At 42.8% G+C, this 18,212-nt stretch overlaps 1 protein-coding gene and 1 long non-coding RNA gene across 3 annotated transcripts in view; one reads left to right on the top strand and one right to left on the bottom strand.

The window, feature by feature from the left end:
* Nucleotides 1–6,798, bottom strand: part of LOC144596326 (uncharacterized) — a 167,402-nt gene extending 160,604 nt beyond the window's left edge. For both annotated transcript variants that reach the window (XR_013547586.1, XR_013547587.1), the window contains exon 1: nt 6,694–6,798. This is a non-coding gene — a long non-coding RNA (uncharacterized LOC144596326). The remainder of the gene's footprint in view (nt 1–6,693) is intronic.
* A 156-nt stretch (nt 6,799–6,954) lies between these two features.
* Nucleotides 6,955–18,212, top strand: part of slc39a10 (solute carrier family 39 member 10) — a 51,155-nt gene continuing 39,897 nt past the window's right edge. The window contains exon 1 of the mRNA XM_078404130.1: nt 6,955–7,067. The gene's annotated coding sequence lies outside the window, so the exon portion shown is untranslated. The remainder of the gene's footprint in view (nt 7,068–18,212) is intronic.

The following is an 18,212-nucleotide window of genomic DNA, read 5'->3' on the forward strand; positions in this document are numbered from 1 at the left end:
TGTCAGATTAATGTAAAACTATCAAATTCTAATTGAAGCGCCTGTGTGAAGTTGATGTGTGCAAATTAATAGCTACATTATACAGAACTGAAACAAAACTACAAATACTTCATTGTTGTGCAATGTCTTTGGAGATATTGTAAAAAGTGTTGTATAAATGCAAATCTTTCTTTGACTAGTCTTTCATTAGTTGTCATTATCTTAGCTAAATTCAGGCCTCTAATATCCCTCATTTTAAATGCCTCAATGTTGGAATTCATGTCACCAGCAGCTAAGAGATCCAACATTCTGGAATTCTTCGCATTAACCCCTATTGATTTATTTTCTGCCTCAAAATGCCCTTGAGCTCTAATTTTCTGATGGTGGCTCAGTATGAAATCTAATTGGGTACACTCCTGTGGAAAGCCTTTAGGATGTTCCAAATTAAAGATGATACCTAAAAACAAGTTGCTGTTCACACAAAATGGAAGAACGCTCTTTGGAAGGGCGTTCTTGTTTTTTTTTGGAATAGTCAAGGTTACACATAACAAATGTATGGATGAACTGGAAGATGGCCCAAGCGATTGTCAAAACAGAGGAGCGGAACATGGGCACTAAGTCCCAAAAGCACCTCACACTCGATGTTCAAATTTTTCATTATTATCGAGAGGAAGCGCTGCTTCCATAATCCCAATTTTTGTTTGTCCTTGGCTGTCCGCTCCAGCCAATGTTTCTTGCACGCTTTGGCCCCTGCAAACCAGATCCCCAGCATCCTCAGGTAGTCAGACATGATGGTGAAGGGGAGGGATGATCAGTTGAGCTGCATTTGTTCTAGTGGGTGGCAGAGTGGCACAGCGGCAGACTTGTTGCCTTCCAGTGCCAGAGACCCAGATTCGATCCTGACCTCGGGTGCTGTCTGTATGGTGTTTGATTGTTCTCCCTGTGAACGCTTGGATTTCCTCCGAGTGCTCCGGTCGGTATCCCCCCGATATCCGAAAGACGTGCGGGTGTGTAGGTTAATTGTTCTCTGTAAATTGTCGCTAGTGAGTAGGGTAAAACTAGTGTATGGGTGATCGTTGGTCAGCGCGGACTCGGTGGGCAGAAGGGCCTGTTTCCATGTTGTATCTCTAAAACTAAAACTAAAAACTGAGCATGGCATCGCTCTTCTTGAGGTTTACAATGCCAACTCAAACTGGTCACTGATTCTGATCCATCGGGGAACCGACTGTGAATCCGAGTAGAAGACTCATCCATGCACAGGGAGGCTTTGATCTGAGTGAGCCCACTACTACCTGGCAATGTCACCCCTCTTATGCTCTCGTCCCTCCTGATGGATTCTATACAGCACACAAACAAGACAGGGGAGAGTGGGTAACCCAGTCAAAGTCCAGATAGGTAGCTATTTCTTTCCAACCCATTGTTTTGGACTGCACTACAGATGATTGTGTAAAGCAGTTGAATACATTTCCTGATTTCCTCCCCAAAGCCCATTTTGCAAAGCATGTACATCATGTATGTGTTTAATATCCTGTCGAACGCCTTCTCCTGGTCCACGGTGGCCCGGCACGTATCCACCCCTCTGTCTGTAGACAATGGTATCCCTGATACATTTTGGGGTCAAAGGTGGATTGGGTCCGATGCGTCACAATGTTCAAGTCCACAGAAAAAAGAAGCAAAAGTGTATCCATCATCACCCTCACCCTGATGTGTGGCTGCATCAGGCTGTTCGCAGACCCCAAGCTCGTGGACACCAAGTGTCATTACCTGCTCTGTTTCTACCAATCCCTGGTGTTGCGAAGGATGAGCTAGTCAACTGGACATTAGGCGCCACCTATCCTTTGTGAAAAAGCGCTTCCAGACCAACATCTTTAACAAGTTCATTGTGTGGCACTGCAAGACAAGGACTTGGTGGATCCCGTGGCATGGTTTCCTGAGCAGACAGCTGTTTGTCTGGCAAAATGCCTCATTACCAGAACTCACCAACAAGCACCAAGACCGCACTTGGCTAGTAGTGACAGTGGCCTTCCCAGTCAGATCCTTCCTGTACCGTTGAAGTCTTAGTACTGATGCACACTGCCCTATGGACAGCTGTTATGGAAAGGAGATGGTTGCCCACCTCTTTACACAATGTGGATCTGTTCCCAGGGACACATCCGTTGATGGACATTCAGTGAAAGATGCTCGTTGGTCTGCCCTAAACTTGTTCATCTCCCGGTACTGTGAGATGTCCGTCAGGTAATGTTGCCAACTGGCCCATTCCAGGCTGCAGGAGTATGTGCTGAGGGATGTACTGAAGCTATGTACAGCCAACGTCAAGAATCTGTACGAGAGGACTACGGCTTATAGTCCTTCCACTGCTTGACATTGAGAGTACAGTAGGGACACCCGTCAGGCAAGGGAAGGGATATCACCCCAGGGGGCCACATGAGTGGGAGGGAGTTTTGTTTAAAAAATAGGCGTGAACACTGCTGATTACACTATAACCAATAATGTATAACCTATTCAATGTATGGACACTGAATTAAAATATGAAGATTCTCCGCAGTTTTTTTCTTTCGTAGATTCTTTATTCTGAATAGTTTATTTTTCGGAAAAAAATAAATTCATGGATATTTAGTAATATTTGCTCTGTATACAAAACATACTCATAAAATGCTGGAGTAACTCAGCAGGTCAGGCAGCATCTCAGGAGAGAAGGAATGGGTGACGTTTCGGGTCGAGACCCTTCTTCAGACTGAAGAAGGGTCTCGACCCAAAACGTCACCCATTCCTTCTCTCCTGAGATGCTGACTGACCTGCTGAGTTACTCCAGCATTTTGTGAATAAATACCTTCGATTTGTACCAACATCTGCAGTTATTTTCTTACAAAACTCATACTCATGTAACTATGCAACAGTCTGTTCAAACTCCTTCCATCGGGCAGACGATACAAGGCCTTCTACGCCCGCACCTCCAGACTCAGGAACAGCTTCATCCCCAGGGCCATAGTTGCTATGAACCGGTCCTGCTGAGCCGGATGGTCACATCGCACAGTGATCCGGCACAGATCTACTTGCACTTTATTTTGTCTTAAAACTGTTACAATTTGTTTCGTTGGGTTGTTGTTGTTTAAATTAATTAAATTATTGCATCGTATGGGAGGCGCATTCCCAATCTCGTTGTACCCCTGTACAATGACAATAAAGATATATTGTATTGTATAATCAGTCATGGAGAACTCTAGCATTTCCATATCTTGGAAAACCATTTCATAGTTTAAATGCAAGGCTTTCATAGAATAGTAAGTGGAGAGAAATATATATTATGCTGCCAACTTTTGCAACCAATATAATTAGTACTTTTGAAAATGTAATCATTGGTGCATTATTGGAAAATGGCAGGAAATTTGTACAACTCCAGTAAAGTGCTTTTCAGTGATATTGAAATAAAAATGGCGGAAATATATGTCAAGCAGCATCTCTGTTGAGAAATTCAATTCTGGAGTTGTGGTTTAAGGGAATGAACCTCTATTTCTCTTCATGGAAATGTCATATGACCAAACGAGGGATGCATCCTATCCATATGACAGCAGTTCAAATACTGAAACACTCCTCCAGTTCTGCATTGGAGAATCAAACTTCTTTTTTGTGACCACGTTGCTTGAATGGGAGATGAATCGAAAACCTCCATTGTTTAACTCAAAGCCATAAAGCTATCAGCTGAGCTAACATTGACACTCATCATGTTTCATTTGGCACAATACAAATGTGTATTATGTTGGAAATTCTAGCCGGAATGCTTTTATTCGTATTACGTCTCATGCAAATTGGCCAGTTTCTGAGAATCATTTAGTTTGCCCAATTCAGAATCCAGATAAAACTGTTACCCGTGTTATCGGATAGTTAGATATACCAGAATACCAGGGGCTCACCTGTGGCATTGTACGTGTAAAAATGGCACTGAATAAGTGTGCAGCATCCATCAGCAGCCATGAGCTCGCTGGGAATATTGGGTGCTGCACAGGCTGGTGATCAATTTGAGTGATATTTTTTGTTTATTCATTTACATTGTTTTCTATTAATCTTGGCTCTTTTCAGAAATCTTTGTATTTGACTACCCGGATGTTATGTAAGGAGAATGTATACCATTATCCGATAGGCCAAGGTAATTGCAGTAGACCAATGTAGATCCCTCGCACAAGCCAAATGACGATGGGGCATTGGTATAAGAGTCGGGACACTATATCGCGGCTTTATAAAATTTTGGTTGAGCAACATTTGTAGTTTGGTCATCCCATTGCAGAAGGATATGGATGCTTTAGAAAAGGCACTAAAGTTTACCAGAGGGTTGCTTGGATTTTCGCCGAGATCTTCGGTTTCCTCCCACACTCCAAAGACGTACAGGTATGTTGGTTAATTGGCTTGGTGTATGTGTAAATTGTCCCTAGTGTGTGTAGGATAGTGTTAATGAGCAGGGATCGCTGGTCGGTGCGGACTCGGTGGGCCGAAGGACCCGTTTCTGCGCTGTATCTAAAAAGATTAGAGGGAGTGTTTGGACAAACTTGGGATTGTTTTCTCTGGAGCATCATCGATTGATGAGTATATAAAATGGAGGGTGATGTGTGATAAGTATATAAAATTGTGAGAGGCATAAATTGTTCAAAATGTCAAAGACAAGCAGGCAAGAAGGGGAAAGTTTAAAGGAGACATTCAGGGCAACTATTGTAGGTCAAAGGGCCTATTCCTGTACTGTAATAAATTGATGACCTATGTTCAACATTTGTACCAAGCAAACGTTCACTAACATGACATGTCAGGCAGCATCTATGCAGAAACAAAGAGTTAACTTGGCAGCAACAAACAATCTTGTTGCAGTGAAGAAGCTGGTTCAGTCTCTTATGCCCTCTTTGCAATTTGGACAGTTTGCTGGTGCTGACCAAGGGTCTAAGTCATGAAACAGAAACTGCATAACCTGCTGAATGTTTCCAGCATTTTGTATTTTTGGTATATTCAGTGTTTCCAGCATCTGCATTTGTTTTTCATATTTCAACATTCATTGACAACATGGAGTCTGAGACCCGCGAGCACAGCTCCTGGGAGTGCCGAGGATTTTGCAAGACATTTACTTGACGGAGTCTCTCGCCTTGGGATGCCGGCTGGAGCAGATGGGAGGGCAGGGCACTAAGCAATTGCTCCCACTCTGACATGCGGCCGGCTGCGGCTGCAGAAGCCCAAGGACGCTGAACGCAATCCGGCCTCGTGTGGCCGCCATTATTTCTGCACAAGCATCGGGTCAAAGCTGAGGAAGACGGGTGGACAAGAGAAAGGGGGAGAGGAGGAGGGTGGTGGTACGTGCGGTTTGCTTGTGTTGGAAGTCGTCGGTAGTTATTTTCAATGGGGAGGGGGGTGGATAGGAATCAACTGCAGGTTGCTGGTTTAAACAGAAGGTAAACACAAAAAGCTGTAGTAACTCAGCGGGACAGGCAGCATCCCTGGAGAAAAGAAGTAGGTGACATTTTAGGTCGAGACCATTCTTCAGACAGAGTCAGGGGAGAGGGAAACGAGAGATATAGACGGTGATATAGAACAAATATATATATTGGCAAAAAAATAACGACGATCAAGGCTGTGGGCCAGGTGAAATTTCATTTTTTATAATTCGTTTTCACCAAGCCCACAATGGACCGTTTCCATGATCATTGTTACTTTTCCACATCTTTTATTTATTTATTCTGTATCACCGTCTATATCACTCGTTTCCCTGCGTCCTGACTCTCAGTCTGAAGGGTCTCGACCCGAAACGTTACCTATTCCTTCTCTCCAGATATGCTGCCTGAGTTGCTCCAGCTTTTTGTGCCTATCTTCGAAAAAAGAGCAAGTTATTCAGTAGCAGGTGGAAACTATTAATAGTCATAACCTGCAGTTCATATTGGAATATTTTCAGCAATTAATATGTTGTGGTAGACATTTATTAAGACACAGACCAGCCAAATCAGCAAAATTAAAAGTTGGGTATTTGTTAATGTGTTTTACAAGAGTTTTTTAGAGATAGAGTGCTAAATAATGCCAAGTTAAAGATCAGCATTCATGAATTAATAATGCACATGGAGCAAAAAAATATAGGAATTGAAACACGCATATTTATTGCACCTCCGAGGCCGTTAAAAACATTGACTATTGAGTGTTTTCACTGCCTAAAACCACCTCAGTAAAAGCTATTTTCTTGCGCTCTATGCAAAAAAAACCACATTGATCAGAATGACACATTTTAAGTAAACAGCTGGTAGACATTCAGGAAGGCACACGAAGAGCCCGGTTGATACTTTACGTTGAAGATAGAAACAAAATGCTGGAGCAACTCAGTGGGACAGGCAGCTTCTCTGGAGAGAAGGGATGGTGCAGAGAGAGAGAGAGAGATGCTGCCTGAGACAGTTGCTCCAGCATTTTATGTCTATCTTCGGACTTCGGTTTAAACCAATATCTGCAGTTCCTTCCTACTGATAATTTACGGTGATGCCTCTTGCAAGATAAGACTTGGTTCTCCCAAGTTTTACTTTTGTGGATGGATGTGCGTGGGGTATCTATCTGCGAAAAGATGGAGTCTCGACCCGAAACGCCACCTATTCCTTCCAGAGATGCTATGTTGTCTGTCCCCCCCCCCCTCCCTTGAGTTACTCTCGGCATTATATATGTCTACCATTCAGTGTAAACCAGCATCTGGCAATTCCTTCCTACCCTAGTCCTTGTTCTCCGGGGGGAGCCGCTGGCCTGTGTCCCCCGCTGAGTTACTTCCAGCATTTTTTAAGTTGTTTTAACCAAAGAATTTGGTTTTAACGCACACGAAAAAGAAAAAAAATCAAGATGGCGTCGGGTGAGCGGTCTGGCGGTTGGTCGCGGGCACGCGCGCTGCGCCGGTGCCGCGCGCGCGCGCACACCCGCTGGAGACGCGCGCGTAGCCCCGCGTGACGGGAGCCGTGCGCGGCCCCGGGGCGGGGCGAGGGGAGGGAGGGAGGAGGCGCGGCGCGGCCCTGGCGGCGGGCGGACGGGCCCGCCTCATGGTCCTTGTGTTGGTACCGAGCGGAGAAGGATGCACACGGCACTCGAGTGAGGTATTTAAACACCCCATTTAGTTTTTTGCTTCTCACAACCGAGATTGTTGGGCGCTGGATGGCTGCCTCCCTCCTTCTCGCCTCCTGCTCTCCAGTGTCTCTACCCCCCTCCCTCGTCCATCTCCAACGCTTTTTGATTTAAAAGGAACCATGCAGGCGCGTGTTCAAAGAGGGGGGGGGGGGGAAGAGAGAGAGAAAGGTTGTGTGCTAACTGGGGTTTGCAGAGAGCTTCAATCAATGGGGCTCCAGCCTCACGGATAATCCGCTGTTGTCTCTATTTTAATCCCCCCTCCCTCCAAAAAGAATAATATATATTTTTATTTCTGTGCCGACTGTTGGCGGCTGAAGATGCAGGTCCGAGGGCGATTATCGTGCCCACTTTGACAGGGAGGGCTCCAGGGAAAGGGTGGTGAGGAATCCCTCATCATTTTTTCCCCGCTTGGGTTTAATGATAGCCGCTATTTCAGAGACTCTTCTCCCCCCCCTGCACCCTCTAAACTACACGTTTCACAGCAGTGGGCTTGCGGTCCGCTTGGATGTCACTTTATTTTTGCAGCAGTTTTTATGTCTAACCCACAGCAGTTTGGCGCATTTTTGACGCCGGCGGTCTCCGTTTATTTTCGCCCATGAGGCTTTTCCAAGTTTACCCCTAAGTGGGAAATGAAGATTAAACCCATGTTGCAGTTAAAAGCACAATCTGTGAGAGATGACGCGAAAAAAAAAAACTGCGGTGTTATCATCGTTAAAATGTCGCCTTGAAGAACAAGGAAATCTTTCGTTGATGGCTTCACGAGGTGTAATTTATTCTTTCCGAATTGTTGACAAACACAAATTGTTGCATCATTCTTCAACAGAATTAAATTATAGTCCTTATAGCGATGGTTTGTTGGTGAGCGTTTTCGCACAGAGGGCATAACCACGCATTATGTAGCAGTTGCATGTTGAATCTCAAATTGCTGCTGTTCTCAACTGCGGCTTGGATTTTGATCTTCCATAATGCTTTCTCTGTTGCAGACTGAATAACGTTCCCATGTGGGTACCTTCACTTAAGTGCCCTTTTACTCTGTTATAAGACTTCTCAAATGCTAAATCTATCTCATTAGTCTTTTTTTTTTTTACCAGAAATAAAAAAAGTGAAAATTATATTGTGTGTCAGAATGTTTTTATTTGTATTTGATGATGCTGCGTGATGTAGTTGAATTTGCAGTTTTAAAATTGATACCTCAAACATCAATTATCTTGCCCTTTGGCAGTTATTAATTTTAATGAGTACATTTAAATGGTTATCTGAAAAGGCTAAGGTACAACCCATCTGAGAAGTATACATAAGCTAAATCGCTACCGTGGTCCTTTTGATTAGACAGCGGTAGTGTTGGAATATAATGGCTGTTTGAATTTGTATTCTGGGCACTGCTGAGTATATAACCGATGGTCTCGTCTGGTTTGCACTAACCTGTCTAAATCCCACAATTTCCGTACACTTTTGGACGCTAATTGGGTAATTCAATGAATGAACCAAGAAAACTTAAATCATTTGGTATCTTTTTTTGTGGCTGCATTGCAAGAATATTTGAATTCTGATCTGGCTGACGTGCATGAAGTTCGAGATTTAACATCATCAGCAACTTGGATTTTGCATTGTCCATTTACCTGCGAAATGTTTTCAGCCTGCCAAGTTCAGTTCAAGATACCAATCGAACAAGTGTTCCATGACCCAGTTGCTAAAATGTACATCTATTACATAGTCTGCATAAAAATGGAAAATTTGACTTGTTTGTAACTGTTCCACACAAGCTGCTTTTCCATTTTAAACTTCATACCTTGATAAATCCACCATCCTCACTACTAATCCTATCAGTTTTCTTATTCCTCTCCCTTGTGCTTATCCAGCTTTGTCTTAAATGTATCAATGCCATTTCATTTCAATTACTGCTAGTAGCAAGTTGCACATTCCTGAGTTAGAATTGCCAATTGAATTTAGTTGTAACTTTTGTCTTTGTCTCCTAATTTCAGATGCCCGCCAAGTGAAAACATTTTCTGTCTGCTTTCAACCATTAGTATCCACGGGGACAGTATTAGAAAATACAGATTTTTATTTTATGTGGTAATTCTTTTTGCAGTTGTGCTTATCCATTTCATCTGATTTGTTACAATTTATAAAATCTGAAGGCCAGCAAGGCCCTTTGCCTCATACAGTAGAGGGAAAATTATTAAAGTAAATACATTCCTATATTCAAAATCGGTTCCAAAATGTTTTTCAAGCCTTTATTGTATTTACAACTCTTTTCAGATTTGGATCGAGTTTGGAATTCTGCACATAATTTGCTCTGGTGGGGAAAAATCTGATTTTTACCCTATTGTGCAGTTTCCAATTTCAGTTGTGGGCCAAATTATTGACACGAAAACCTGGACTAAATCAGCGGGTCAGACTAAATTGGCGGGTCTTTTCTCTGGAGAAAAGAAATAAGGGACGTTTCGGATCGAGACCCTTCTCGACCCGAAATGTCACCTATTCCTTTTCTCTGGAGATGCTGCCTGACCCACTGACTTACTCCAGCTTTTTGTGTTGGTTTAAAATTATTTATGGCACCTTCATTGCATCCATTGTGCTTTCACATATCCTATCATGGAAAGGATTAATGTTGGTATCATTTTAAACCACTTCTCCATCAGATTAAAAATATATATTCCAGCACAAAATGTGGTTGCCATAGCACCAACATGCGCATTTGCATTTAATAATAATAATAAACTTCATTGAGATTTTAACTTGAGGGTACAGAAAACTAAATTTTAAACTGATCTATAGCTTGGACAGGTTGTGTGAGTGGGCGGATACATGGCAGATGCAGTTTAACGTAGATAAGTGTGAGGTTATTCACTTTGGAAGTAGAATAGAAAGGCAGATTATTATCTGAATGGTGTCAAGTTAGGAAGAGGGGATGTTCAACGAGATCTGGGTGTCCTAGTGCATCAGTCACTGAAAGGAAGCATGCAGGTACAGCAGGCAGTGAAGAAAGCCAATGGAATGTTGGCCTTCATAACAAGAGGAGTTGAGTATAGGAGCAAAGAGGTCCTTCTACATTTGTACCGGGCCCTGGTGAGACCGCACCTGGAGTACTGTGTGCAGTTTTGGTCTCCAAATTTGAGGAAGGATATTCTTGCTATTGAGGGCGTGCAGCGTAGGTTCACTAGGTTAATTCCCGGAATGGCGGGACTGTCGTATGTTGAAAGGCTGGAGCAATTAGGCTTGTATACACTGGAATTTAGAAGGATGAGGGGGGATCTTATTGAAACATATAAGATAATTAGGGGATTGGACACATTAGAGGCAGGAAACATGTTCCCAATGTTGGGGGAGTCCAGAACAAGGGGCCACAGTTTAAGAATAAGGGGTAGGCCATTTAGAACGGAGACGAGGAAGAACTTTTTCAGTCAGAGAGTGGTGAAGGTGTGGAATTCTCTGCCTCAGAAGGCAGTGGAGGCCAGTTCGTTGGATGCTTTCAAGAGAGCTGGATAGAGCTCTTAAGGATAGCGGAGTGAGGGGGTATGGGGAGAAGGCAGGAACGGGGTACTGATTGAGAGTGATCAGCCATGATCGCATTGAATGGCGGTGCTGGCTCGAAGGGCTGAATGGCCTACTCCTGCACCTATTGTCTATTATAGATAAGAAGTGCTGGGTGGGAGGGGAGACCAATTTGTATAAAGTTGCCTGTTTTAAACAATGTATATTTAACTGGTGGTCTTGCACCCAAAGATTAAATGAGTGCTGCCTTGAAGCGATGAGACAATTTCAATTCCTGATATAATGCGGCCCCTATTTTGAATTTGTTCATCGTCTTCTTCTATCATCAATTTCTATGTCCACACTTGTAATTAAAATTCTTGTGTAAACCTGTCATTCTATAATTACACTCCCACCTCTTGACAGCATTCTTGTTGAAGATGATGTGTAATATATAAACAGATGGTAATGTGGTTGAAGCAGGAGAGATAAGCGATGAAACTGCTGCTGATTCATAATTTTTTTAATGAAGATAGTGCAGCTGGGAGTCACTGAAAATTGCATTCTTTCTCAATCTTTTTATAGTGAATGGTTGGTTATTGATTACAGTATTGCATGTATTGTTGCAGGTTGATCAGATAGCATGTTTAGGTAAGTCATTAGCAAAAATGCATTCAGAACTGAGAACTAATGACATTGCTACACTGGAAGTCCATAAAAGACCCTGGCTAGTGACCATTTTGCTGATGTCCAACTTCATCCAGCAGCAAATCCTTGGGTTGAGGATGGAGTTTACGTTGCTACTTGGTAACCTTGCATTCTTTGTCCATCTAGGACAGATAAAACGACGTTTGGCACGTATTTTTCCAAGACAACAATCCACTTTATTTTTCTCACAATAAGCTGCTTTTTTTTAAAAATTGGTTTTCATGAATACATAATGGTTACATAAACAGCCCCTCACGCAAGTTTACAGTGTTAGATTTCAAGTATTTTGTTCTAGCATCACCCCATGCAATTAGTTGAAACTATTAAAAGGTTCAACTAATTTATTTACTGTTCGTGACTTGTCTTTGACTGGCTTCAAAATAAAGACATTGAGTAAATTTTGGTCTGCTTTGCTGCAAGTGTCTTACACTAAATTGTTTTCACTTTAAGTTTCAATTTAACAGATGCTCAATTGAGGTGTGGTTTCTGCATCTTTGAGTTCGCCTACACCTTGTAAAACGTAGAAATTAGTTGAGCTAAGTCAAATAAGTTGACTACTAAGTCAATTAGTAGGCAAATGGTCCTTGTATTTTGAGCAAATTGATTTTGCACTGCAATGTTTTCAAGGAAATGCAGCCATCTCCTCCATTCACAAAAATCTAAAGTGCTGGAGGATCTCAGCAGGCAGGGCAGTATCTATGTTGGAAAATGAGCTGATGCTTTGGGTTGAGCCCATTTTTCAGATGGATGGAGTAGAGAAGAGAAAAATGGTAAAGAGAGTCAGGGGTGGGGATGGTGTAAGAGGTGACAAGTGATGGGTGCATAGAGGTGAAATGGGGTGATTTGCCGCGGCAGATTTAAAAAAAAGCTAGAGTTGCAATGGAGATAAAAGATTGCAGATTTGAAATCTGAAAAGTAAGTAAGATGAAGAGTGAAATTTAAAACCAGCGGGAGGAATGGTGGGTGGAAAGTAACAGGGAGTAGTGGGTGGGAAGCTGTGGGAGAGGGAGGGTGGGGAGAGGGACGGAGAACACGGGTAAATAAGAAGCGATGGCGTGGATGCTAAAGGGGTGGGGGAATCTCTCTGAAACTGGAGAATTCAAGCTTCAAGTTGTTAGATTGTAGGCTACCTAAGTGGAATTAAATGTGTTTCTAGTTTGCGCGTGGCCTTATTCTGTCAGTGGAGGAGACATAGGTTGAAGAATTGGTATGGGAAGGGCAATTATAATCTCCAGCAGGCCTTGGACAAAGTGCAAGTATTCAGCAAAATAGTTACCTAGTCTAAGCTTGGTCTTGCCAATGCAGAGAAGGCTTCATTGTGAGCACCGAGTTCAATAGGCGAGGTTGGGAGATTTGCAAGTGAACCTCTGTCTCACTTGAAAGGGCTGTTGGGTTACTTGAATGGAGGTGATAGAGGAGATGTAGGGACAAGTGGTGCATTTCTTGTGCACAGGAAAGTGCCAGGAAAGGGGAGGATTGGAGAGGTACAGATGAGCGAAACAAGCACTCAGAGAGGGAAGTCTCAGTGTAAATGGTGGGGACAGGAGGATGTGACTGATGGTAGCAAATGTTGAAAATGGTGGATGGTGTGGTTGTGGAGGCTGGTGGTATGAAAGATGAGGACCAATGGAACTCTATCCCTGTTCTGTCTGGGGAGGGGTGGCTTGAGAGCAGAACTGAGGGAGACACAGATGAAGGCTCCATCCACAACTACCAGGGGGAGCCACATATACTGAGAAAGGGGACATCTCAGATGTCCTAGAGTGGAAAGCCAGGTTAGATCTCTGTTTAAGGAAGAACTGGAGAGCCCTGAGGCTTTTCTATGGCAAATGGAAGTGTAGAGGGACTGAACATCCAGGGTAAAGATGAGGTGGTGGGGATCTAGGAATTTGAAGGGGCAAAGAGTGGTGTCTTTAATATAGGTTGGAAGGAGCAGGCAGGTGTGCACCCATCTTTTCCACCCCTTTTTCCCATATTTCATTTTATTACCTTCTATCCAGGCTTTACATTTCAATCTTATCTGATGCCTTTTTGTATCCTTTTCACCTCTAGCTTTTATCAATATCTCACTCCTGCTAATCAATCTCCTCCCCCATTCGTTTCCATCTATTGCAAATTGCGCCATCCCCACATTGCTTTACTTGCTTTCTACCCCCTATTTCATCAGAATGACAAAGTCCTGACCCGAAATGTCACCTGTCCATTCCCTCCGCAGGTGCTGCCTGACCTGCTGTTCCTCCCGCACTTGGTGTTTAATTCAAAATTCCACTATCTGTAGTTTCTTGTACTGTAGATGTGTTGTTCTATGTCTACATGAATAATGATGCTGTACTGACAACCTTTGGTTAATGCACTAATATGTTTCCAGATTTAATTTAAATATTCTTACTTGATTAGACCTATGAATTTTAAACAGCACTTTTTATGCTTTTTATATTTTTTAATGCATTATGTACATGGCATTGGACATGGAGGAAAACAACTAAATATCTGGTATAATTGGTGGAAAGCATAGGGTTCAATGTCTTTTTGGTAAAGTTGCTTTCACAGAATGGAAATTGATTACACACAAGGTATAGTTATTTATCATTTACATAATTATATTCATTTAAGAATTTGTTATAGAATGAAATAAGGGTGGGCTCTCCTGTTTACAACCATGAAGTCCTTCGTTTTATCTGACTATTGGTTTTATCTGTCAAAAGGAACTGCAGTTGCTGGTTTACACTGAAGATACAAAATGCTGGAGTAACTCAGCGAGACAGGCAGCATCTTTGGATAGAAGGAATGGGTAATGTTTCAGGTCGAGACCCTTCTTCAGACTAAGTCAGGGGAGAGGAAGACATAGAGATAAGGAAGGGTATAGTGTGAAAACGAGACATCAAACGAGGTTAACAACTGGCAGATCAAATCTACTGTATCTGCTGTTCCAGGTGTGGACTCCTATATATCAGCGAGACCAAGTGCAGGCTTCGTGATCGTTTAGCTGAACACCTCTGCTCTGTCCGCCTAAACCTACCTGATCTGTCGTTGCTAAACACTTCAACTCCCATTCCCACACTGATCTTTCTGTCCTGGGCCTCCTCCATTGTCAGAGTGAGGCCCAGAGCAAATTGGAGGCACAGCACCTCATATTTAGCTTGGGCAGTGGTATGAATATTGACCGCTAACTTCAAGTAACCCTTGCTTTCCCTCTCTCTCTCCAAGCCTCCCTCTTCCCAGTTCTCTGACTGATCTGACTTTATCTCAGATAACATTTTAACAGATTACATTTTATCTCTGTTTGCTTTGTTGTCATCTTCTAGCTAACAATGATCTATTCTACAGCTTCCTTGATGTGCATCCCTTTTGATGTCTCGTTTTCGCACCTTACCCTTCCTTTTCTCTGTCTCCCTCTCCTCTGACTCTCAGTCTGAAGAAGGGTCTCAACCCAAAACGTCACCCATTCTTTCTATCAGAGATGCTGCCTATCCTGCTGAGTTACTCCAGCATTTTGTGTCTATATTCATTTTATGTGTCAGCTGAAATGGTAATTTGTCTCTTCAGAATATCCAACAAACTCTAATGTTCTGTCCTATGTATATTTCAGAATGTAATTCAACTTCTATTCTGAGTGATCCCAAGGCTCATAGTCTCATAATCTAGCATTTTTTTTAACTCATCCAAGCATTCATTTTATAGTTCTTGTTTGTATTTGCAGATCTATTGCCATGCTCAGTCCATTACTGTTGCTCCATTGGAGCATCCTCAAATTCCATCTGGTGACTAAGTGTTGGGTGATTCTTTATATTGCAAAATTGCATTTTGTTATATTAATTCCTTCAGTTACCATTGCAAGATGTTCTAATCATTATCACTTTACTGGGTGTGCTGGTTAACTGCAAAGATAATCATGGGCTGTTTACGCATATTGTCTGAATGTGAAAGAGCAAATGCAAATTTATCTGCGCTATTTTGGCTAAAGTTGGGGGGGGTTGGAAGATTGCTCGTTAATGTTTATTCATCGTTACATTAAGGTCTGGGTTGGACAAGTTTAAAATAGAATTGCATGATATTGTAGACATGTTTTGTCATACTACATAATTTGTTTAGCGATGTCAAACTTTTTTTCAATCTCATACCTTGCTGGAGATGCAATTGTTTTCTGGATCATATCTCTGGTTGTTCTGCAACCTAACATCATGGAGCTGGAGGCCTTGCTCGGGACTCACTTTGAGCCCCACCGCAGGTCTGTGCACTTGCCATCGGAGCCTGCATATTGTCTGAATGTGAAAGAGCAAATGCAAATTTATCTGCGCTATTTTGGCTAAAGTTGGGGGGGGTTGGAAGATTGCTCGTTAATGTTTATTCATCGTTACATTAAGGTCTGGGTTGGACAAGTTTAAAATAGAATTGCATGATATTGTAGACATGTTTTGTCATACTACATAATTTGTTTAGCGATGTCAAACTTTTTTTCAATCTCATACCTTGCTGGAGATGCAATTGTTTTCCGGATCATATCTCTGGTTGTTCTGCAACCTAACATCATGGAGCTGGAGGCCTTGCTCGGGACTCACTTTGAGCCCCACCGCAGGTCTGTGCACTTGCCATCGGAGCCTGCGATCCCTTACCTGGGATCAACTGCGGACATCAACATCGAGGCCTGCGGACATCAACACCGATTGCGGGAAGCTCCAAAGTCGCAGAAGGTTCGATGATCCTGCAGTCCCGGCAACCCGTGAACCCGTTGCCGGGCGTGAAGTATCCCCCAGGGCCGTGGACGGGCGAGGGGGAACAGGGAAAAGCCACTGACGTCGGCCCCGTGCGTCCAGCGCTGCAGGCAGAGCGAGCCGTGGAGCCGAAGCCGCTCCTGCAGCTCGGCGGTGAATGGTGGGGACGGCCATCTGGTTGGATCCTCTGCCGGCGCGCTGCACCACAGGAGGAAGGTCACCACGGGAAACACCAGGACAGGCGCTGGTCCTCCGGGGGGACACGTTTTTCCCCTTGAACGTACAAAGGGTTCGAGTAAATTCAGAAATCCCAGCTCCTGTTGAGATCCAGCTCTGTATTGCCTTCATTAAGCACCACACCTCATTGTAGAGGCCTTTCTGTGCCTAAACTTCTGGCTTCCAGTTGTGTTGTCGGTGAAGCTCATGATCATTCTCCTTCAGTGTTAATGAACCCCAACATCTGCACCATATTAATGAAAAATCCTGGGACTCTCTGGCCTGATAGAGATGCAAAACCCCAGAGTCCCACTGCCGCAGGGTGATATTACACCATGCAGTTCTTCTAGGTCATCCTGGTCCAATTCTGCCAGAGCTGCTAAATGCCTGACCTCCATTAAGTGCCCTTTGTTTTCCTTTCTCTTAACATGGTCTTAAATGATCGACACCGGAGTTCACCCCTGATGTTATAAAGTGAGCATTTCATCCACATCAGATTTTGCCGAAAACTGAAAATAGTGAAATTTGTAAGGACCTAAAAACATTCAAAGCAGTTATTGATATGACATACAAAATATTACTAAGCTCATTCTCTGGAAGCTTGTAGAATGGAAAAATACTTGTCTTTGTTTACCAATGAGTATTAACCCTACATAAAACTCAGATTATTGGTCAATGGGCAAATACTTTATTAGCTGGAGATGTTGAAGGTCTTGGGGTATTGTAGGAATTGTTCAGAGCCGTGTCCTGGAACCAAGTCAGCTGCTTCAACAAATCCTTCCTTTCATGTTAACTAGGGATTTTTTTTGCTGATGATTGTACAATATTTATTTGTTTTAAATTCTGCAAGTAATGAGGCAGCCTAAGCCTGTGTGCAGAAAGACCTAGAAAATGTTCAAAGGATTATATGTGGCAAGTAACACTGACAATATGCAAATTACATATCACTTTTAACTTTCAAGGGAGTGCCGGTGCCATTAGATTTTTGTGGAGGAGGTGGGATGTGGGTTCATCATGAACTTTACTTAATTGGACCATCTGCATAAATTTGGTTGTAACACAAAATCAGAGACTAGGATTTGTGACAAGTGACTTGCTTTCCAAATTGGCAAATCTTCCACCTACAAGGCACATGTCAGAGAAGTGGAATACTTTGCATTTGTTTGGATAAGGATAGCTTCCAACAATGTTAAAGAAGCTTGAACTAGGTCAAAGCAGACAGCTTCACTGGCAACCCTTTCATCTTAAATATTCACTCCCTCCATCATTCCACAGTGGCTGAAATGGATAACTTTATACAATGTGCACTGGAGCAACTTGTCACGGCTTCTTCAGCAACACTTCTAGAAATCGTCAAATCTATTGTGTGAATTTCATTATTAGAGACGTGGAATATTAAAAGATAACATGGAAGTTTTAGAATGCACTACCTTAGGCCACAAATAGTGAAATGCATTCCATTCCAGTTATTGTCGTTCAGGAAGTTCCTCAAGAAAGTGCCAAAAAGGATTATTAAATGGCTTCAGATTGAATCTGGGTAAAATGGAAATTATCGGTAATCATAGGCACCCCATTGTCTGGCGATTCTGTTACTATTGGGGTGGGTGTGTTTGATTGAGATGATATTTGATAGTTTCGTTTATTATTGTCGCATATATTGAGGTACCATGAAAAACATCTGTGTACTATCCAGTCAACAAAAGACTATACATGATTACAATAGCCAATAGGTGCAGGAGTAGGGCATTCGGCCCTTCGAGCTAGCACAGCCATTCACTGTGATCATGGATGACCAGCCACAATCAGTACCCTGTTCCTGCCTTCTCCCCATATCCCTTGACTCTGCTATCTTTAAGAGCTCTATCTAACTCTCTCTTGAAAGCATCCAGAGAATTGGCCTCCATTGAGGCAGAGAATTCCACAGATTCACAACTCTCTTGAGTGAAAAAGCATTTCCTCATCTCCTTTCTAAATGGCCTACCCCTTGTTCTTAAACTGTGGCCC

The sequence above is a fragment of the Rhinoraja longicauda genome, chromosome 8 (assembly GCF_053455715.1).
Source record: "Rhinoraja longicauda isolate Sanriku21f chromosome 8, sRhiLon1.1, whole genome shotgun sequence".
Taxonomy (NCBI): domain Eukaryota; kingdom Metazoa; phylum Chordata; class Chondrichthyes; order Rajiformes; family Arhynchobatidae; genus Rhinoraja; species Rhinoraja longicauda.